This window comes from Colias eurytheme, chromosome 18 (assembly GCF_061535395.1).
Source record: "Colias eurytheme isolate Ceu_HAF_F1 chromosome 18, ilColEury1 Martin Lab GWU primary, whole genome shotgun sequence".
Lineage (NCBI taxonomy): Eukaryota > Metazoa > Arthropoda > Insecta > Lepidoptera > Pieridae > Colias > Colias eurytheme.
Window position 1 is genome coordinate 2,625,449 of NC_142997.1, and position 20,442 is coordinate 2,645,890.

At 33.6% G+C, this 20,442-nt stretch overlaps 1 protein-coding gene and 2 long non-coding RNA genes across 4 annotated transcripts in view; 1 reads left to right on the forward strand and 2 right to left on the reverse strand.

Moving 5' to 3' along the window:
- The window catches only part of LOC149900485 (serine/threonine-protein phosphatase 2A 56 kDa regulatory subunit gamma isoform-like), a 70,301-nt gene that overhangs the window by 32,670 nt on the left and 17,189 nt on the right, over positions 1-20,442 (reverse strand). The gene's annotated exons all lie outside the window — the stretch shown is intronic.
- On the forward strand, positions 3,762-5,526 carry LOC149900486 (uncharacterized). Its single transcript, XR_016457750.1, has 3 exons — positions 3,762-4,080; positions 4,493-4,629; positions 5,421-5,526. It is a non-coding gene; the product is annotated as an uncharacterized LOC149900486 (long non-coding RNA).
- On the reverse strand, positions 11,054-12,860 carry LOC149900487 (uncharacterized). The gene is made up of 3 exons (XR_016457758.1): positions 12,543-12,860; positions 11,994-12,130; positions 11,054-11,202 (listed from the first exon to the last, which is right to left on the reverse strand). It is a non-coding gene; the product is annotated as an uncharacterized LOC149900487 (long non-coding RNA).

The following is a 20,442-nucleotide window of genomic DNA, read 5'->3' on the forward strand; positions in this document are numbered from 1 at the left end:
AATTTCACTCACACACATTTCAATTAGACTACAAGCCGGCATAGGAAAAAAATATGGGTCAAATGAACCACCAGGGGACATATCTAGAACGCTAGAAGAGCAAAAAATAATAAGATTCATCACTATGCCGTCACTTGTAAGCTGTCCAACTGAGTGCAGATGAGAATTCAAAAGTACAGGTAGACTCGGTAAATTTTGGTCATATATTTTTGTACGGCATTCTTAACCATCGATAGATCCATTAAGAGCCCCTTGTACTGAAAGTTTAGGCATTTTAGGCACTGAGATGGCTCGCGCCCGCGTTGCGCAGGAGCCGGCGCGGCATGAACTCCGGTGACCTATGAAGGCGGGCGATTATGCCACAGTATAAATAAATCAGTAGTTCGATTTTATTTGCTATCGTAGGAATGTTGTTGATAAATAAATTTACTACTTATCCTATACCATTAAACGAGCAATATTTGCATATTTATATATTTGTTTGTATATATACAGTGTGGAAATTTTCGATGTGCCCTGAATGGAAAGTACTTGAAATACTAGGGATAGCAAATTTTTCTGAAAGGAAACATTCCTTTTTCAAATTTTATTTTATTATTCAAATCGATAGAAACAATATAAAAGATAATTTATTGTTAATTTCTCGTAAAAATTTTTTGGTCTATTTTATACATACATTTAAAGTTTAAAATGAAACTCTCGTTCTGGATACATTAATTTATTTTCTTCTGAAAATATTGGTAATAATAATTAAAAGTAAAACAAATAAAAAAGGCAAAATAATAATTGAATATAAGTATGTAATGAGTAAGTTAGTGTATTCAACCAACTTAAAAAAGTGTGACTATTTTACAACAATTTGAATAATAATCAATTAATGATTAGTATTATTGTATACAATATTGAAGCTTTTTAAGAAATGTATAAAATACTTTTTTATGAATTATTAATTATTATCATACATCATAATATTATGTTACCGGCAATATATTAAACCCTTCTTAGTAAATGTATGTTATTCCGAGAAACGGTCGGAATGAAATAAATTATATTCGTCACATTACCTATGATATCTTTAAATCTGAACTTTTCCTAAGTAGCAAATGTGGGTGGTTTTTGGGCTAGCGATTAACCAATATGAGGTCAAAACTAAAATCCAAGATGGCGCCGACGAAAATTTGAAATGTTTTCGTCATGGGTGTCATTTTCAAAGAGTTGGAGTAGCTATTAATCAATATGAGGTCAAATCTAAAATCCAAAATGGCGCCGACGAAAATTTGACAAAATTTCGTCACGGGTGTCATTTTCAAAGAGTTGGAGTAGCTATTAATCAATATGAGGTCAAATCTAAAATTCAAAATGGCGCCGACGAAAATTTGACAAAATTTCGTCACAGGTGTCATTTTCATGGTTTTTGGGGTAGCTATAATTAACCAATATGAGGTCAAAACTAAAATCCAAGATGGTGTCGACGAAAATTTTACATCTTTACGGCATGAGTTTCATTTTCAAGGTTTTTGAGACAGCTATGTACAAATCCCCAATGTTACCGTCGATAATTTGGTAAGTATATTTTTCTTACAACCGTTTACATATTTTTCGAGCAGAATTCAGAAACCTTGAAAATGACACCCGTGACGAAAAGATGTAAAGTTTTCGTCCGCGCCATCTTGAATTTTAGTTTTGACCTCATATTGGTTAATAGCTACCCCAATAACCATGAAAATGACACCCATGACGAAAAGATGTAAAATTTTCGTCGGCGCCATCTTGGATTTTAGTTTTGACCTCATATTGGTTAATAGCTACCCCAAAACCCATGAAAATGACACCCATGACGAAAAGATGTAAAATTTTCGACGGCGCCATCTTGGATTATAGTTTTGACCTCATATTCGTTAATAGCTACCCCAAAAACCATGAAAATGACACCCATGACGAAAAGATGTAAGATTTTCGTCGGCGCCATCTTGGATTTTAGTTTTGACCTCATATTCGTTAATAGCTACCCCAAAAACCATGAAAATGACACCCATGACGAAAAGATGTAAAATTTTCGTCGGCGCCATCTTGGATTTTAGTTTTGACCTCATATTGGTTAATAGCTACCCCAAAAACCATGAAAATGACACCCATGACGAAAAGATGTAAAATTTTCGTCGGCGCCATCTTGGATTATAGTTTTGACCTCATATTCGTTAATTGCTACCCCAAGAACCATGAAAATGACACCCATGACGAAAAGATGTAAAATTTTCGTCGGCGCCATCTTGGATTTTAGTTTTGACCTCATATTGGTTAATAGCTACCCCAAAAACCATGAAAATGACACCCATGACGAAAAGATGTAAAATTTTCGTCGGCGCCATCTTGGATTATAGTTTTGACCTCATATTCGTTAATTGCTACCCCAAAAACCATGAAAATGACACCCATCACGAAAAAAGTCAAATTTTCGTCGGCGCCATCTTGGATTGTTGTTTCATAAAAATAATATTTGTCATACTCATTGAATACAGATCAACCAACATCATAATAGTCTTTCTACTAGTACTTCAAAACTTTGCCGCTATTCCTATTCAATAACCCATAAAAAAGAGGATCTCAGGCAAGGTAATTTTTAAAACATAATTTTAAATCACTACATAGTATAAAACAAAGTCGCTTTCACTGTCCCTATGTCCCTTTGTACGCTTAAATCTTTGAAACTACGCAACGGATTTTGATGCGGTTTTAATAGTTCTTTCGATTCCCGGTCGAAGAAAATGAATTTTTGAAAATCTTTGAATGCAGTTCTATTTCTTTTTAAAAATAAAGGATATTTGCTATCTCCAGTATTTCTAGTACTTTCACCCAGGGCCCATCGAAAATTTCCACACTGTATTTACAAACAAATATATTAATATGCAAATATTGTTCGTTTAATAGTATAGAATAAGAAGTTAATTTATATTTACAACAATAATCCTAGGATAACTAACAAAATCAAACTACTGATTTATTTATACCGTGACATGCTCGCCGCTCGGTTCTAATACGCGAGCGGCGACTGCAACGTGGTCGGGAGCAAAACTAGCACAGGTCCTCCTTCGATGACGTCCGGCTGGACTCTGGCGGCACTGACGTGGTGCGCGCGAGTCGCATTTTACGTATTATATTTTATATAGAAAAAAATAAGGGCTAAATTAAAAATCTATCCAAAAATTTCCCTGTAAAACCTGATTAGTAAATGAAATGTCAAATTTTCATAAACATAGCGTTCCCCTAATTCTCATAAAACTGATTATGCTTTTAAAATCGATGTTACTTCTGATTTTTTTTTGATCGAGTCAAATGTTTAATATTGTGTTTTTATCCAAAAAAGTCACTAGATCAAACGTTTATCTGTGCTATATATTTTTTTAGGATTTTAAATATGATGATTTCTATCCAAAAACCATGATTTAGAAACATACATTTCGGAGCAGGGCCCCTTAAGGCGAAATGAGACCCAAAACAGACGTTTCGAGAGCACGGAGAATTAATTTTTTTCTTCAAAAACTTTGAATTTGATTTTTTTTATTTATCGATTTATTTAATTGAAGAGTTTGTTTAGTGACGTTTGGGAACCGAAACACGATTGACAAAATTTGCCTCGATAGAAAAACGTTGTGAAGTTGGCCAAAAATTAAATGGAGAATCAATTTCATTTGGACAATAGTAAAGTAATATCAATGAAATTTTATCCACATCCACTTCCATTTAATTCTTGAGGGACGTACGGGATTAGATTTTTCAATTAATACATCAGTAATTTAAAAAAAATATATTTATAAACTATGAGCAAAAAATTGCGCGCAGGCCGGTCGCTTCCGCCGTTCCGCCTCCTGTTAGTCGACGCCAACGCGTCTTAGAGAGCAGTCCTGTACAACTTTTTCGCGCGGTGCCGTTGTCTACTCGCATACGTGATTTAGTGTTAGTGTTACTAAAGTTTTTCATAAACATGGTGAATTTTGGTGGCCAAAACATTGATGGTGAGAACATTAGGAAGAAAATGTTGCGAAGGCAGATGAAGAAACTACAGTTATTGAATCTAAATAGGTAAGTTTAATGTTTATCATGCTTATTTATATTTATTATGTCTTTCGGTCGCTACAAGTCTAAAGATTTCAACTTCAAATATTTTGATTACTAGGTATATGTTTACAAGTCTAAATTGAGAAACGCATAAATGAAAATCTGATAGTTATTTTTATTTGTAATAAGTAATATTATTTTAGTCATATTTTGAGATTTCATTACCTATTTATGATTTTTGTATTAGTAAATATATGTTTACAAAGTCTGAATTTAGCAACGCACAAATCAAGATTTTATAATTTTATGCACTCTGTCTTTATTTTTATTTATAATTTTATTATTGGTATAAATAGGTAATGTTTTAGTTGTTTTTTTGAGATTTCATTTCAATAAATATACTACTGATTTGTGTATGTATGTTTATTTCTAATAGCAAAGCGCGACCACGAAAAATACGATGTGAAGCTTGCAAGCCAGGATGCAATAAAGACACGTTGGTCTTTTAGACCAACCATGATTACCAGAAACTGATGTGGATCTTCAGACAGTTTCACATAGTACTTTTTTTGTGTAAGTTTATTCTTATGTCATTTATTTATAAGTCATAAGATTGAAGATAGTGGAATATTTCAGACTAGTGTAAGTTATCACTGACGGGTAGGTAATTACCAGTGAGATCAGAAACAATTTTTATTTCAACCCTATTGCGTATAACGTTTTGTTTTTTTTATGGTATTATAACTATTGTCTGAGGTCTTTCACTGCACCGGTAATTGTAATTTTTTTACTTATTAGATATCATGCTATTTTAGGCTTATTGCTGATCTACTAACAATTCTATACACATGTGAGCAATCCCAAGACAAGGATTAGATAAAGGATATTTATTTATACATATATCAATTCGAATGAATGTATGTATGAGTAATTTTTTAATTTGTTTGTATGAATACTATTTGCATATTATGCATAAGCATAATGACTTATAAATTTTATATAAAAAATATTTGAAAAATTTGTAGTTACTAGTTATGTAACTATGATGCCGACTTTTTAACGAGATAGGACAATAGAGCGATAAACGAACGGACACAGCTGCGAAATTTTTTACTAATTGTTAGAATAATTGCGGTCAACCGTAAAATTTTGCAAACAAAAGAACGATTTTCTCAGAAAGTTTGCTATGTAAGACGCCGACAATCGAGTTTATTACGGGCTAGGATAATAAAGCGACAAAGGAACGTACACAGCTGTGCAATTTTTTCTAGTTTTGATGACAGTATCTTTATAATAATCGTGGTATTATAAGAGGTATTATCAATTAAATGTTCTCCTATTATAACTTATTATGGTTGTTTCAGCACCTCAATGTACAAGGATAGCTCAAAGTAACGGGCAAGAGACATATTTATTTACGGAACAAGCAGAAGAAGTCGTATCAAGAAGATAAACATTGGAACAATAAAATCCCATCAAAAACATCCTGTAAAAAACCCAAGTCTCGCAGCTCAGTCTTTCTACCGTCAAAAGTTGTGAGATCCATGTAATACCAAGTCGGTTAATCTATTTAGTGTCTACTTGAAGGACCTTCTGTCTTAAGTTATTACATAAGTTATTATCATGCCAATATTAAAAATATTTAACGTTTTAAACAAATAGATCGACTTGGACATCGCTTGATTTGATTATTAGTATGTATCACACTACACAGCACGACGGGCCAGCGACCAACAGGAACGAGAGTTTCAATCGCGTGAGGCGCGAGAGACTAAAGAATCTAATATAATATTGTAATATTCATTTTGTTTTCATGCGATGTCATGTTAAGACACTAAACTCTATATGTATTCCAAATATGAAGCTTCTAAGTCTGCTAGAAGTGCCTTGGACTTTTGATGATCGGTGAGTCAGTGAGTGACAAAATTTAGAAACTTTAACAAGTTGTCATTCTTAAACTACTGGTTCAAATTGACTGAAATTTTAAATATTCCGTGTTTATACAATGCCGGATTAGTTACTGAAGATTCAGGTTTCTTGCTTTATCCACAACCGAATTATAGGGGGTCGAAAAAGGCCCGAATTGCTTCGAGAAAAGGATGGTACGGCCGTGCCGCTTTTTTTTTTTGCTCGACTTGGCGGGGGCACTGCCGTGCCCCCAGATGGTAACAAAACCAACATTCGAAAATATCTGATGTTAAGTATATCAAAATATTGGATATATTTATTCAAAAATAATCAAAATTGTAAATAATATTTTTTTTGTCTATTATTGTTTTTTTTTTTCAATAAATATGATATAAAAACAAAAACCCGTTTTTTAAATCTTTTAAAACCGATAATAATGTAAAAAAAAAACAAACTTAAATAGCATTATTCTATTATGTATTTTTATTATCATACTAGCGGTCCGCCCCGGCTTCGCCCGTGGTACATGTTTACGTTTTCTCTACATAAGAACCATCCTCGTACTTGAAGGAATATAATAAAAAAAAGAATTATCGAAATCGGTTCAGCCGTTCTCGAGTTATGCGCTTACCAACACATTTTGCGATTCATTTTTATGTATAAAGATTGTACGTAAAGTCCCCATGTCGAAAACCTATAAAATTTGTTTACAAAGATTTGCAAATAAATTAGTAACGTAGGTAGCGACAATTCTAACAATAACAAATAATTACATCATAAAATAATTTAGTCACAAGCTCATTTTTATTTTTTTGTAACCAGATTTGTACCAATTAAAAATCGACCTTCGAGCAAAGGAACAAAGGTCGATTTTTCTACTTCGATGGGCCCGGCAACGAAAAGACGTTGCCGGATCGCTTTACTCAGCTTTAACCGCGCGAATATAAGAATATAAGTAAAGTTCATTGAACCTCCGTTAGTTCCGTATGTTTCCGTCATCTATTCAGTTGTGTGGCGTGGCGAGGGGATTTTTGTGAAGCGTCCCGCGCGCTCTTATGCTCCACCCAGGGGGCGTAGCCCAAAAGGTGCACAAGCATGATTGTATTTCGCCTTAAAAATAATAAGAAACCGCTCAGTGCCGTACAAAAATGGTGGTCCACAAAGTTGGAATTTTTATTTAATTTCCGAGAGTTACCGGGGGTAATTTTGGTCATTTGACCATGTACGGCATCCGTGTCATACTATTTCTATACTGATTTTAATCCATTATTCCGCAACGCCGTACAAAAATCATGGGGACAAGGGGAAAAAATCGAGAGTTGCAATCCCCTCTCTTTCCCCACTCCAGGGGGTCATTTGACTAAGTACGGCTTCGGTTCCAAAACATTATCTAGCACTCAAAAGTACTATTAGAAGCAATGCCGTCAAAAAATAATTGTTCTTTTAAATGAATACCAATAATCATCTTAATTTCATTGAATTCTTGATATAAAGAGCTGTAAGGTCATTTGACCCTGTACGGGAACTTTTTTTTTAACATGATATTGTAAAATTCAATTGTTTTATAGTATTGCCGTTCAAAAGAAACCGTTCTAAAAAAAGTTATAGAGAAATGCAAAAACTGAAATTTTGTAAAAGTTTAAACATCGTAGATTAATGAAATATAATAGTTTTCTACACTTTATTCGTTGTTTTAAATAGTATAAACATAGATAAATTAGGAAAAAACGATGCCGTACATTTTTGTGCAGACCACATCTTTTAGGCTGATGAAAGTGACGAAAGCTACAATTTTAAGGGTGCTTTATGGCCACAGTTTCTGATACAGTACGGCATTGACATATTTTTACCCAACTACGGCAAAGCAAAAGGAGGGTTATGATTTTGACAGGTCATGTATGTATGTTCATCTATTCCCTCGTAACTTCTAAACTACTTATCAGAATTCGACAAATGATATATCATTAGAAGCGTCTGAATTGTTCACTGGATAACCAGCGACCAGCTAGCTAAATAGTCCAGTCAAATAAGACTTTGAAGGTTACAATAATTCCCATAGAGCTAAAAATTGGTATGAATGTTCAGAATACCATTATAAATGAATTGTGAAAAGTCCCCATCAGTCCCCCTTGTGCAAAAAATTTTATCGATGGTGAAAGTTTGCAAAAATAGGTTTTTCGCGTTTTTCAGCTAAACGGTGAGTTTTACAGCAAAAATAGTTCAGACAAAAATTGTAGATCATCCGAATCTCTACAAAAAATGTATCTACTTTTTTTTTCATAAGTATTGCCATTTCCGTGATATAGCGGTTGAAAGAATTGAAAAAAATATTTTATTCGTAATATGCACGTTAATGTACTTTTATATACATTTTTGAACCGTTATATGAGTAAATACATGAGTCCCTATACAACACTGGTTGAAGCAAAATGTAGTTTCACTTACTCGTGCTCTAGTACGAGGAGGACTTATTTTTGATGAACCAGCTTCTTCTTCTTGGCGCCGTCTTTTCACGGCATCAATGCTACTTTTTCGAGTATAATTTTTTCGACACTGCACATGAATTTTTACAGATGTCTGGTCTTTCAGGTACTCCGAAAACTCATCACCTCTTTCAATACTTGCATCAATTAATGCTTTCATACCGCGATCAACAGTAACAACTCCACTTTCAGTCAAAGGTTGACTACAAATAAAGCAGAGTTGCGACATTTTTTTTTAAAAACAGTAAAATGCACAAACTTTGTTACAAAATATAAGCGATAGCCACGAGTTGTCACTACGAAGGAATGCTTACGACTAACAGTATTTTGTTAAGTATGAGACCTTCGAAACGGAGCAGGTATACGAGCATCGCCACGCTGAGAATTGAATGGAAGACAGATGTAATTCTAGGCCATGCGACTAAATGAAAATAGGGGAGGAGTTTTTGACGTTCATTTATATTCTAAGAATTTTATAATTTGTATGTATAAGACATAGGGACTCATGTATTTACTCATATAACGGTTCAAAAATGTATATAAAAGTACATTAACGTGCATATTACGAATAAAATATTTTTTTCAATTCTTTCAACCGCTATATCACGGAAATGGCAATACTTATGAAAAAAAGTGTAGATACATTTTTTGTAGAGAATCGGATGATCTACAATTTTTGTCTGAACTATTTTTGCTGTAAAACTCACCGTTTAGCTGAAAAACGCGAAAAACCTATTTTTGCAAACTTTCACCATCGATAAAATTTTTTGCACAAGGGGGACTGATGGGGACTTTTCACAATTCATTTATAATGGTATTCTGAACATTCATACCAATTTTTAGCTCTATGGGAATTATTGTAACCTTCAAAGTCTTATTTGACTGGACTATTTAGCTAGCTGGTCGCTGGTTATCCAGTGAACAATTCAGACGCTTCTAATGATATATCATTTGTCGAATTCTGATAAGTAGTTTAGAAGTTACGAGGGAATAGATGAACATACATACATGACCTGTCAAAATCATAACCCTCCTTTTGCTTTGCCGTAGTTGGGTAAAAATATGTCAATGCCGTACTGTATCAGAAACTGTGGCCATAAAGCACCCTTAAAATTGTAGCTTTCGTCACTTTCATCAGCCTAAAAGATGTGGTCTGCACAAAAATGTACGGCATCGTTTTTTCCTAATTTATCTATGTTTATACTATTTAAAACAACGAATAAAGTGTAGAAAACTATTATATTTCATTAATCTACGATGTTTAAACTTTTACAAAATTTCAGTTTTTGCATTTCTCTATAACTTTTTTTAGAACGGTTTCTTTTGAACGGCAATACTATAAAACAATTGAATTTTACAATATCATGTTAAAAAAAAAGTTCCCGTACAGGGTCAAATGACCTTACAGCTCTTTATATCAAGAATTCAATGAAATTAAGATGATTATTGGTATTCATTTAAAAGAACAATTATTTTTTGACGGCATTGCTTCTAATAGTACTTTTGAGTGCTAGATAATGTTTTGGAACCGAAGCCGTACTTAGTCAAATGACCCCCTGGAGTGGGGAAAGAGAGGGGATTGCAACTCTCGATTTTTTCCCCTTGTCCCCATGATTTTTGTACGGCGTTGCGGAATAATGGATTAAAATCAGTATAGAAATAGTATGACACGGATGCCGTACATGGTCAAATGACCAAAATTACCCCCGGTAACTCTCGGAAATTAAATAAAAATTCCAACTTTGTGGACCACCATTTTTGTACGGCACTGAGCGGTTTCTTATTATTTTTAAGGCGAAATACAATCATGCTTGTGCACCTTTTGGGCTACGCCCCCTGGGTGGAGCATAAGAGCGCGCGGGACGCTTCACAAAAATCCCCTCGCCACGCCACACAACTGAATAGATGACGGAAACATACGGAACTAACGGAGGTTCAATGAACTTTACTTATATTCTTATATTCGCGCGGTTAAAGCTGAGTAAAGCGATCCGGCAACGTCTTTTCGTTGCCGGGCCCATCGAAGTAGAAAAATCGACCTTTGTTCCTTTGCTCGAAGGTCGATTTTTAATTGGTACAAATCTGGTTACAAAAAAATAAAAATGAGCTTGTGACTAAATTATTTTATGATGTAATTATTTGTTATTGTTAGAATTGTCGCTACCTACGTTACTAATTTATTTGCAAATCTTTGTAAACAAATTTTATAGGTTTTCGACATGGGGACTTTACGTACAATCTTTATACATAAAAATGAATCGCAAAATGTGTTGGTAAGCGCATAACTCGAGAACGGCTGAACCGATTTCGATAATTCTTTTTTTTATTATATTCCTTCAAGTACGAGGATGGTTCTTATGTAGAGAAAACGTAAACATGTACCACTGGCGAAGCCGGGGCGGACCGCTAGTATGATAATAAAAATACATAATAGAATAATGCTATTTACGTTTGTTTTTTTTTACATTATTATCGGTTTTAAAAGATTTAAAAAACGGGTTTTTGTTTTTATATCATATTTATTGAAAAAAAAAAAACAATAATAGACAAAAAAAATATTATTTACAATTTTGATTATTTTTGAATAAATATATCCAATATTTTGATATACTTAACATCAGATATTTTCGAATGCTGGTTTTGTTACCATTTTATTGTTCCAATGTTTATCTTCTTGATACGACTTCTTCTGCTTGTTCCGTAAATAAATATGTCTCTTGCCCGTTACTTTGAGCTATCCTTGTACATTGAGGTGCTGAAACAACCATAATAAGTTATAATAGGAGAACATTTAATTGATAATACCTCTTATAATACCACGATTATTATAAAGATACTGTCATCAAAACTAGAAAAAATTGCACAGCTGTGTACGTTCCTTTGTCGCTTTATTATCCTAGCCCGTAATAAACTCGATTGTCGGCGTCTTACATAGCAAACTTTCTGAGAAAATCGTTCTTTTGTTTGCAAAATTTTACGGTTGACCGCAATTATTCTAACAATTAGTAAAAAATTTCGCAGCTGTGTCCGTTCGTTTATCGCTCTATTGTCCTATCTCGTTAAAAAGTCGGCATCATAGTTACATAACTAGTAACTACAAATTTTTCAAATATTTTTTATATAAAATTTATAAGTCATTATGCTTATGCATAATATGCAAATAGTATTCATACAAACAAATTAAAAAATTACTCATACATACATTCATTCGAATTGATATATGTATAAATAAATATCCTTTATCTAATCCTTGTCTTGGGATTGCTCACATGTGTATAGAATTGTTAGTAGATCAGCAATAAGCCTAAAATAGCATGATATCTAATAAGTAAAAAAATTACAATTACCGGTGCAGTGAAAGACCTCAGACAATAGTTATAATACCATAAAAAAAACAAAACGTTATACGCAATAGGGTTGAAATAAAAATTGTTTCTGATCTCACTGGTAATTACCTACCCGTCAGTGATAACTTACACTAGTCTGAAATATTCCACTATCTTCAATCTTATGACTTATAAATAAATGACATAAGAATAAACTTACACAAAAAAAGTACTATGTGAAACTGTCTGAAGATCCACATCAGTTTCTGGTAATCATGGTTGGTCTAAAAGACCAACGTGTCTTTATTGCATCCTGGCTTGCAAGCTTCACATCGTATTTTTCGTGGTCGCGCTTTGCTATTAGAAATAAACATACATACACAAATCAGTAGTATATTTATTGAAATGAAATCTCAAAAAAACAACTAAAACATTACCTATTTATACCAATAATAAAATTATAAATAAAAATAAAGACAGAGTGCATAAAATTATAAAATCTTGATTTGTGCGTTGCTAAATTCAGACTTTGTAAACATATATTTACTAATACAAAAATCATAAATAGGTAATGAAATCTCAAAATATGACTAAAATAATATTACTTATTACAAATAAAAATAACTATCAGATTTTCATTTATGCGTTTCTCAATTTAGACTTGTAAACATATACCTAGTAATCAAAATATTTGAAGTTGAAATCTTTAGACTTGTAGCGACCGAAAGACATAATAAATATAAATAAGCATGATAAACATTAAACTTACCTATTTAGATTCAATAACTGTAGTTTCTTCATCTGCCTTCGCAACATTTTCTTCCTAATGTTCTCACCATCAATGTTTTGGCCACCAAAATTCACCATGTTTATGAAAAACTTTAGTAACACTAACACTAAATCACGTATGCGAGTAGACAACGGCACCGCGCGAAAAAGTTGTACAGGACTGCTCTCTAAGACGCGTTGGCGTCGACTAACAGGAGGCGGAACGGCGGAAGCGACCGGCCTGCGCGCAATTTTTTGCTCATAGTTTATAAATATATTTTTTTTAAATTACTGATGTATTAATTGAAAAATCTAATCCCGTACGTCCCTCAAGAATTAAATGGAAGTGGATGTGGATAAAATTTCATTGATATTACTTTACTATTGTCCAAATGAAATTGATTCTCCATTTAATTTTTGGCCAACTTCACAACGTTTTTCTATCGAGGCAAATTTTGTCAATCGTGTTTCGGTTCCCAAACGTCACTAAACAAACTCTTCAATTAAATAAATCGATAAATAAAAAAAATCAAATTCAAAGTTTTTGAAGAAAAAAATTAATTCTCCGTGCTCTCGAAACGTCTGTTTTGGGTCTCATTTCGCCTTAATGGATCTATCGATGGTTAAGAATGCCGTACAAAAATATATGACCAAAATTTACCGAGTCTACCTGTACTTTTGAATTCTCATCTGCACTCAGTTGGACAGCTTACAAGTGACGGCATAGTGATGAATCTTATTATTTTTTGCTCTTCTAGCGTTCTAGATATGTCCCCTGGTGGTTCATTTGACCCATATTTTTTTCCTATGCCGGCTTGTAGTCTAATTGAAATGTGTGTGAGTGAAATTCATTGGTGTCAATAGATACCTATTGAAAAGAAAATGATTGAGGGTATGTTATACATATTATTATTTTATCTGAATTATACTTATATCGATAATTACATATTTAAATGACTGGAGGATTCAGTTTAAGACTACATAAATCATTGCTACAGTCGATCGCTTGCGTAAAACATCTGCATACTTAGAAGTTAGGCTCTGAACAGTATTTTATTTGTTATTTACTTTTAAACTAATAATAACTCATTATTCACTTCTTTTCAGTTATGAAAACCGTCATGTATTGAACATAATATCACGTGGGTCATGGGTGTTTCGATATCAGCTGTAGTGGGCAGCAAGCAGACCGCCTGAAGCGCATTGACAAAATAATTAATCCTCTGAACTAGACACCTACGCTTATGATACCTAATTGAGTTGTATTGACTACGTAAGATCAGATATAACAAATACTACGTTTTCAACCTTCATTATTATACCTATAAGCAATGTAGGTTACTTTATTATTTAGCTGCTAATTACGACTCGTTAATTAGTCTGATTATGAAGAATAATTCCACTCAAGTTGTTATATTTTTTAGCTATTTTATATTATCTATGAGATGCTTGCTTTAATTGAACTTAACATTCACACTGTTATAATTTTCAATGTGTTTGCTTTGCTCATAACAAAAAGAGTAATTTAAAGTCGACCCACATTTTTCCTACCCTTTGTTTCATCAACTATCAATCATACCAACAATTCGCATTATTCCTATGTTTATAAAAACAAAAGAATTTTTCATTCATCACGTTAACTAGACATAATATTTACCACCTATAAACCTAGTTTAAACACGTAGGTAGGTAAAGCGAGCACTCAACCACACTCGACGCCCTAAAACGAATAGGCAGCGTCCTCCAGAGCAATTTATCAGCAAATCGCACCCAATCATATCTGGGACTAATGCCAAGAGTCCATAAGTGTAAAGTGGGTCAGCGGGTGCACGTGGAACTCCATTCAATGTCAATGATAGCCGATAGATCAGGACTTGGGAACTTCTCATGACTCCGCATACTTTCACAACGTAAACACCGTTCGGAATTTGCGATTGCTTTTTGCTATTTATAAATCTACTAGTATTGCGTGAAACTTGCGAAGGTATGTAAATGTAATGTTTTTGCAAGCGCAGGGTTAAAGAGCAGCGTTTATTACTAACTGGCTACGTGGTATGATAGTTAATGAAAAACTGTTTAATTTATTCTTAAGTTCACAACGGAAAGTTATGCTGTGGTTGGATTAAATAATATCGCTCACAATGAAACGGCCAATTGTTATACTGGGGTAGAAGCCTTTGAAAATAATGAAAAGATAAAAAAAATCGCAGTCGGATGAAACCCATTAGAAAAGGAGGGGAATATGATAAAAATGTAAGGAAAAATAAATTACGGTCAATCCGAGTTCGGGAAGCGGGAGGGGGGAGCTTTTGAGAGAAAAAAATGGTTTCTCTCGATTTCCGACAAAACTACAAATCCTATAGAAAAAAGTTCAATGGCAAAGTTGTAGGTAATTAAAAGTTCTACAACTTTTGTATTCACAATTTTTTCACATAACCTAAAAATTTAGGTGAAAAATTCAAAAAACCAAGTTTTTGGTCTTTTATTTCTATCTACTTCAAAATTTATTTTTTTTCTACGAAATTTGTTGTAAATTTACTTTATTATGTCCCAAATACACTGTAATTTATTTGATTGAAAATATTTATTTTTTCGCCTTATTTTGAATTAATACCAAAAAAACAACCTAATTTTCAATCGAAAAGTCACCCGTCAAAATATCAGCTTTTTTTAAAAACTTGGGGAGCCTTTTATTCATTGAAATCTCTACTTTCATATGGTGTAAAAAAAAAAATACTACCATAGTAAATGTTCTCAGGAAATGCATACAAACAGTGTGATAATGAGCTTTTACTAAATCAGGCACACTTCTTGAACTCTATATCTTCTCTTGTATCGGCTTTTCGGTAATATTTCAAAAGAAAAATAATTATCTGTTCTAAGTTTAATATTTTACAGCATATTCAAAAGCAAAATGATGTCGATAAAAACATTTCAGGTAGTTCGAGAAGTGTGCCTGATTTAGTAAAAGCTAATTTTCAGACTGTTTGTATGCATTTCCTGAGAACATTTACTATGGTGGTGTTTATTTTTTTTACACCATATGAAAGTAGAGATTTCAATGAATAAAAGGCACCCCAAGTTTTTGAAAAAAGCTGATATTTTGACGGGTGACTTTTCGATTGAAAATTGGGTTGTTTTTTAGGGTTCCGTAGCCAAAATGGCAAAAACGGAACCCTTATAGTTTCGTCATGTCCGTCTGTCCGTCTGTCCGTCTGTCCGTCTGTCACAGCCGATTTACTCGGAAACTATAAGTACTACAGTGATGAAATTTGATGGGAATATGTGTTGTATGAACCGCTACAAAAATATGACACTAAATAGTAAAAAAAAGAATTGGGGGTGGGGCCCCCCATACATGTAACTGAGGGATGAAATTTTTTTTTTCGATGTACATACCCGTGTGGGGTATCAATGGAAAGGTCTTTTAAAATGATATAAAGTTTTCTAAAAAACATTTTTCTTAAAGTGAACGGTTTTTGAGATATCAGCTCTCAAAGTCGTAAAAAGTATGTCCCCCCCCCTCTATTTTTATAACTACGGGGTATAAAATTCTAAAAAAAATAGAGGTGATGCATGCTAATTAACTCTTTCAACGATTTTTGGTTTGATCAAAGTATCTCTTATAGTTTTTGAGATAGGTTGATTTAACTGTAATTTATTATATTTGCTGCTACGGAACCCTTTGTGCGCGAGCCCGACTCGCACTTGGCCGGTTTTATTTGGTATTAATTCAAAATAAGGCGAAAAAATAAATATTTTCAATCAAATAAATTACAGTGTATTTGGGACATAATAAAGTAAGTTTCCACCAAATTTCGTAGAAAAAAAATAAATTTTGAAGTAGATAGAAATAAAAGACCAAAAACTTGGTTTTTTGAATTTTTCACCTAAATTTTTAGGTTATGTGAAAAAATTGTGAGTACAAAAGTTGTAGAACTTTTAATTACCTACAACTTTGCCATTGAATTTTTTTCTATAGGACTTGTAGTTTTGTCGGAAATCGAGAGAAACCATTTTTTTCTCTTAAAAGCTCCCCCCTCCCGCTTCCCGAACTCGGATTAACCGTAATTTATTTTTCCTTACATTTTTATCATATTCCCCTCCTTTTCTAATGGGTTTCATCCGACTGCGATTTTTTTTTGTTTCAAAAATTATCTACTCTAGTCTATGTTGCCACTTTTGTAATGAAACGGCCAATTGTTCAAAACATTCTGCATTACTGAAACTGCGAATCCTTCTAACGCTTCTATGTTAAATTTTAATCTTATACAGGGTGTCTCAGCGCCGATTTTAAACTTTAAAAATTTGTATAAAAAAAACAAATTGTATTCATAATATTTTTACTGTAGTAAATTAAAGTGTATTAGTGCGGATTTTATGTACAGAATATTACACCGTCAAGATGTCTTCCATCATGGTGAATGCACTCTTCAAATCGGACACGCAAATTTGCCGAGACGCGCCGAAGGATGTCCGCTGAAATGGCTCTCACTTCTGTCGTTATTTTAGTCTTCAACTGCTCCAAATTTGTAAGAGGGGTATCAAAAACTCTTGCTTTGAGACAACCCCATAAAAAAAAGTCAGTGGGGGTTAAATCGGGAGATCTGGGTGGCCACAATATGTCTCCAGAGCGGCTTATGAATTTTCCCGGAAATGACGTATTTAGTGCGTCCCTAGCAGTGTTGGCTGTGGCCCCATCTTGCTGAAACCATACATCAGACTTGTCAATATCCTCTTCTTGCAGCTGAGGTACAAAAAAGTTACCGATGGTGGCTTAAAGAGGCAGCATGTTGTCTAAGTGAGCGTCTTGGATGTTCCGTGACCGCAGCGGCGACGCGGTCGATGTGTTCAATCGATCGCACAGGTCTATTTCGTGGTCCAATTGAATGATTTAGTAAACATCCTGTCGCTCTAAACTTCTCTCCTCACGACTTAATTAATTGAGTACTCGGGGCATCACTCAAACGGTGGATTTCATAGCGACTACAAATTTACACCGTTTTTCATTCAACGAAAACGTATTGCATAAGTACGCTTCTACTGCGTACGCACGGTGCGTACCAGACCACTGCGCCATGGCCACAAAAAAATCCGCACTCGTCACCTATCGAACGCTACCACTCCCCTCCAGCTAACTCCGCAGGTTGCCGAGAAATTCGTGTTTAAAGTTTAAAATCGGCGCTGAGACACCCTATATATAAAAATGAATCGCAAAATGTGTTGGTAAGCGCATAACTCGAGAACGGCTGAACCGATTTCGATAATTCTTTTTTTATTATATTCCTTGAAGTACGAGGATGGTTTTTATGTAGTGAAAACGTAAATATGTACCACGGGCGAAGCCGGGGCGGACCGCTAGTTTTAAATAAAATTTTAGTAGGAACATATTATGATTTGGTATTTATATTTTTGGCATGCAGGAAGAATTCATTAAGTACTCGAATAAAAACAAAAAGTATCAAAACCTCACATTTATTGAATAACACAATGTCGCTCAAAATGCGTCATACTCGTACTTGACATTTATTTAAAAACTTTTTAACGACTTTTACCTTTCATTTATTAAAATTACGTACCTTAATATTCATGTAATGAATTTTCTTTCCGTTCTTAATTTTTTAAACTGTATTCGATATTATCGGCTTATTACATAAATAACTTTCAATTCTTTTTGTATATAACCTATGCTAGACAGGCATAACGAAACATTATTTTATTGTGAGAAATTTTGGAATGTTCTAGACTCACGAGAAATTTAACTCAAATATTTAGGAAAACTCCTAATAATATTATTGTTTTGTAATGAACCTGTTTAAAAGACTCGATAATTGAACTATTAATATATATTTAAAAAAATAAAGCACGTCAAGTAATCTTGTTCATATCACTCAGTGAGCCTTCGGAAATCTTCGAAATGGAATAAATTTATGTCTATTTTTAGAAACTCCATCAGTAAGCCATCAAGAATTCTCGGCGACCGTTCACCGGTACCAAGCCTCAATCGCAGAATATATTAAATAGTCAATTCTTGTATGACAATCCTATTTTTACGTGTACAAAAAAAAAATAGACAAAATTTGGAACGTTCCTATATTCGACTTTGCATACAAAAACTATCTAAACGCAAATTCTCTATTCTAATATTGAACATCTCATTCCGAAAGACTTCTCTATAAATAATATGTCTACAAATGTTTCCTTGGTCATTGCACTGAATAAATATTTACGAGTAACAGCTATTTAGAGAGGTCAAGATACCTACGCGATTTATTTTTAAACAGAACATCATTCATAATTTTAAAATAATTTGGAAAATCCAAAAGTGCACGCCTCATAATTTTTTTTTAATAAATATTTTTAATTATTATTTTTGTTTATTTAATAACAATTAAACCACATCGAATCAGACCCTGAAAAATGAAAGGGTTCTATTCCTGAGCATACTCAAGCGTAAGATAAAAAAAAAGACTCGATTAGTAAAGTATTTCGGTCGCTATCGTGTTAACAAGAAAAAGGATCCGCACATACAGACACACGGACGTCCAAGACAGAACTTTTTTAAACTGTTTTTTAACTAGTTTAAATAACAAAAATGACATCAAAAATATCATGAACGTTAAAAATAGTGTTTTTTCTTAATATGTGTGTGTATGTATTATCTTACAAGTGCAATGTATGATACATAAAGACATTTTAAGTTTGAAAAATCAGATGTTTTGCGCGAAGCGACAGTAGTACCCACCTCAACGCTTCGCTTATGAGGCGTGCAAAAGCAATAAATATTAAGAGCTAGCGCGCACGAGCAACTTTGTCTCCGCAACTATTTTGTCTCTCCCATCAATTTGTATGGGGAGTTGCGTCGCTACGTGCGCGCACTTTCATACTAGCCCATAGGTGGGAGCACAGACATGTATCAAGATAGACTAAGCGAGTGTATGTACTTCCCGTGTCCAAACTAAGTTAATGAAACTTACTTGACGCTGGCCTACACTCAGTCCGCGCTTGCAGTTCGCCAAGGAAAGACGTGAAGCTGAATAAAGTAAAATGCCGAATTGCGCCGTTATAAACTGTAGAAACTCCACAGCTGTGAGTGGCCGAGTTAGCAGAGATGTTTCCCTCCACCGGTAAGTAATTTTCTAATCAGAATATGCACTATTTATTTTAAAATCAAATAAAGAATATCTGTGGAAAACGATCGTGACAAACACGGATACCAAATCATACGAAATGATTCGGAATACATTGCGGCTTTTACTTGGCATGGTAAAGATCGCGTCGTATGATAACAAGCAATGAATAGCGTCTTCTCATTTTTCTGTTCTCATTTTTCTGTCCAATTTTGTGGTTAGTGATGTTCATTTGATGCAACAGTTCTCGATTCTAATCGATTTTATAATCGAACAGAAAAATGATAATTTTAAGGAGCAATTTTTCTGAAAAAAAGGCATAGATTTTTTTTGACATTTAATACGACTTGACCTAGAACTTTTAAGTATTTTAATACAAAGGTACTAAAAATAAATATTATGACATGGACGCCATTAGTTAAAGTGTCATCTTGGGAGTTTTTTAAGAAAACTCCTTATTGCTTAGACTATGTTTGTTTTTTCAGTTTTCCAAGTAACCCGAACATAAAAGAAAAATGGATCGATGCAACGGGACATAAAGATTGATTGATTGACAGTTTCATTACTTTCTTTCGATGACCTCTCTAGTACATAGTACATGGTAACTCAATGGGCATATGTAAAAAAAAGCTAAAACACATTAGTTTACTTATTAGAATATTAAAAGGTTTATAACTTTATTTTGTCATTCCTCTGTCTATGGTAATTATCATTTCAGTATAGTTATAATTATCAGTAATCGATTACGATTCATTTATTTAACTACCTCTT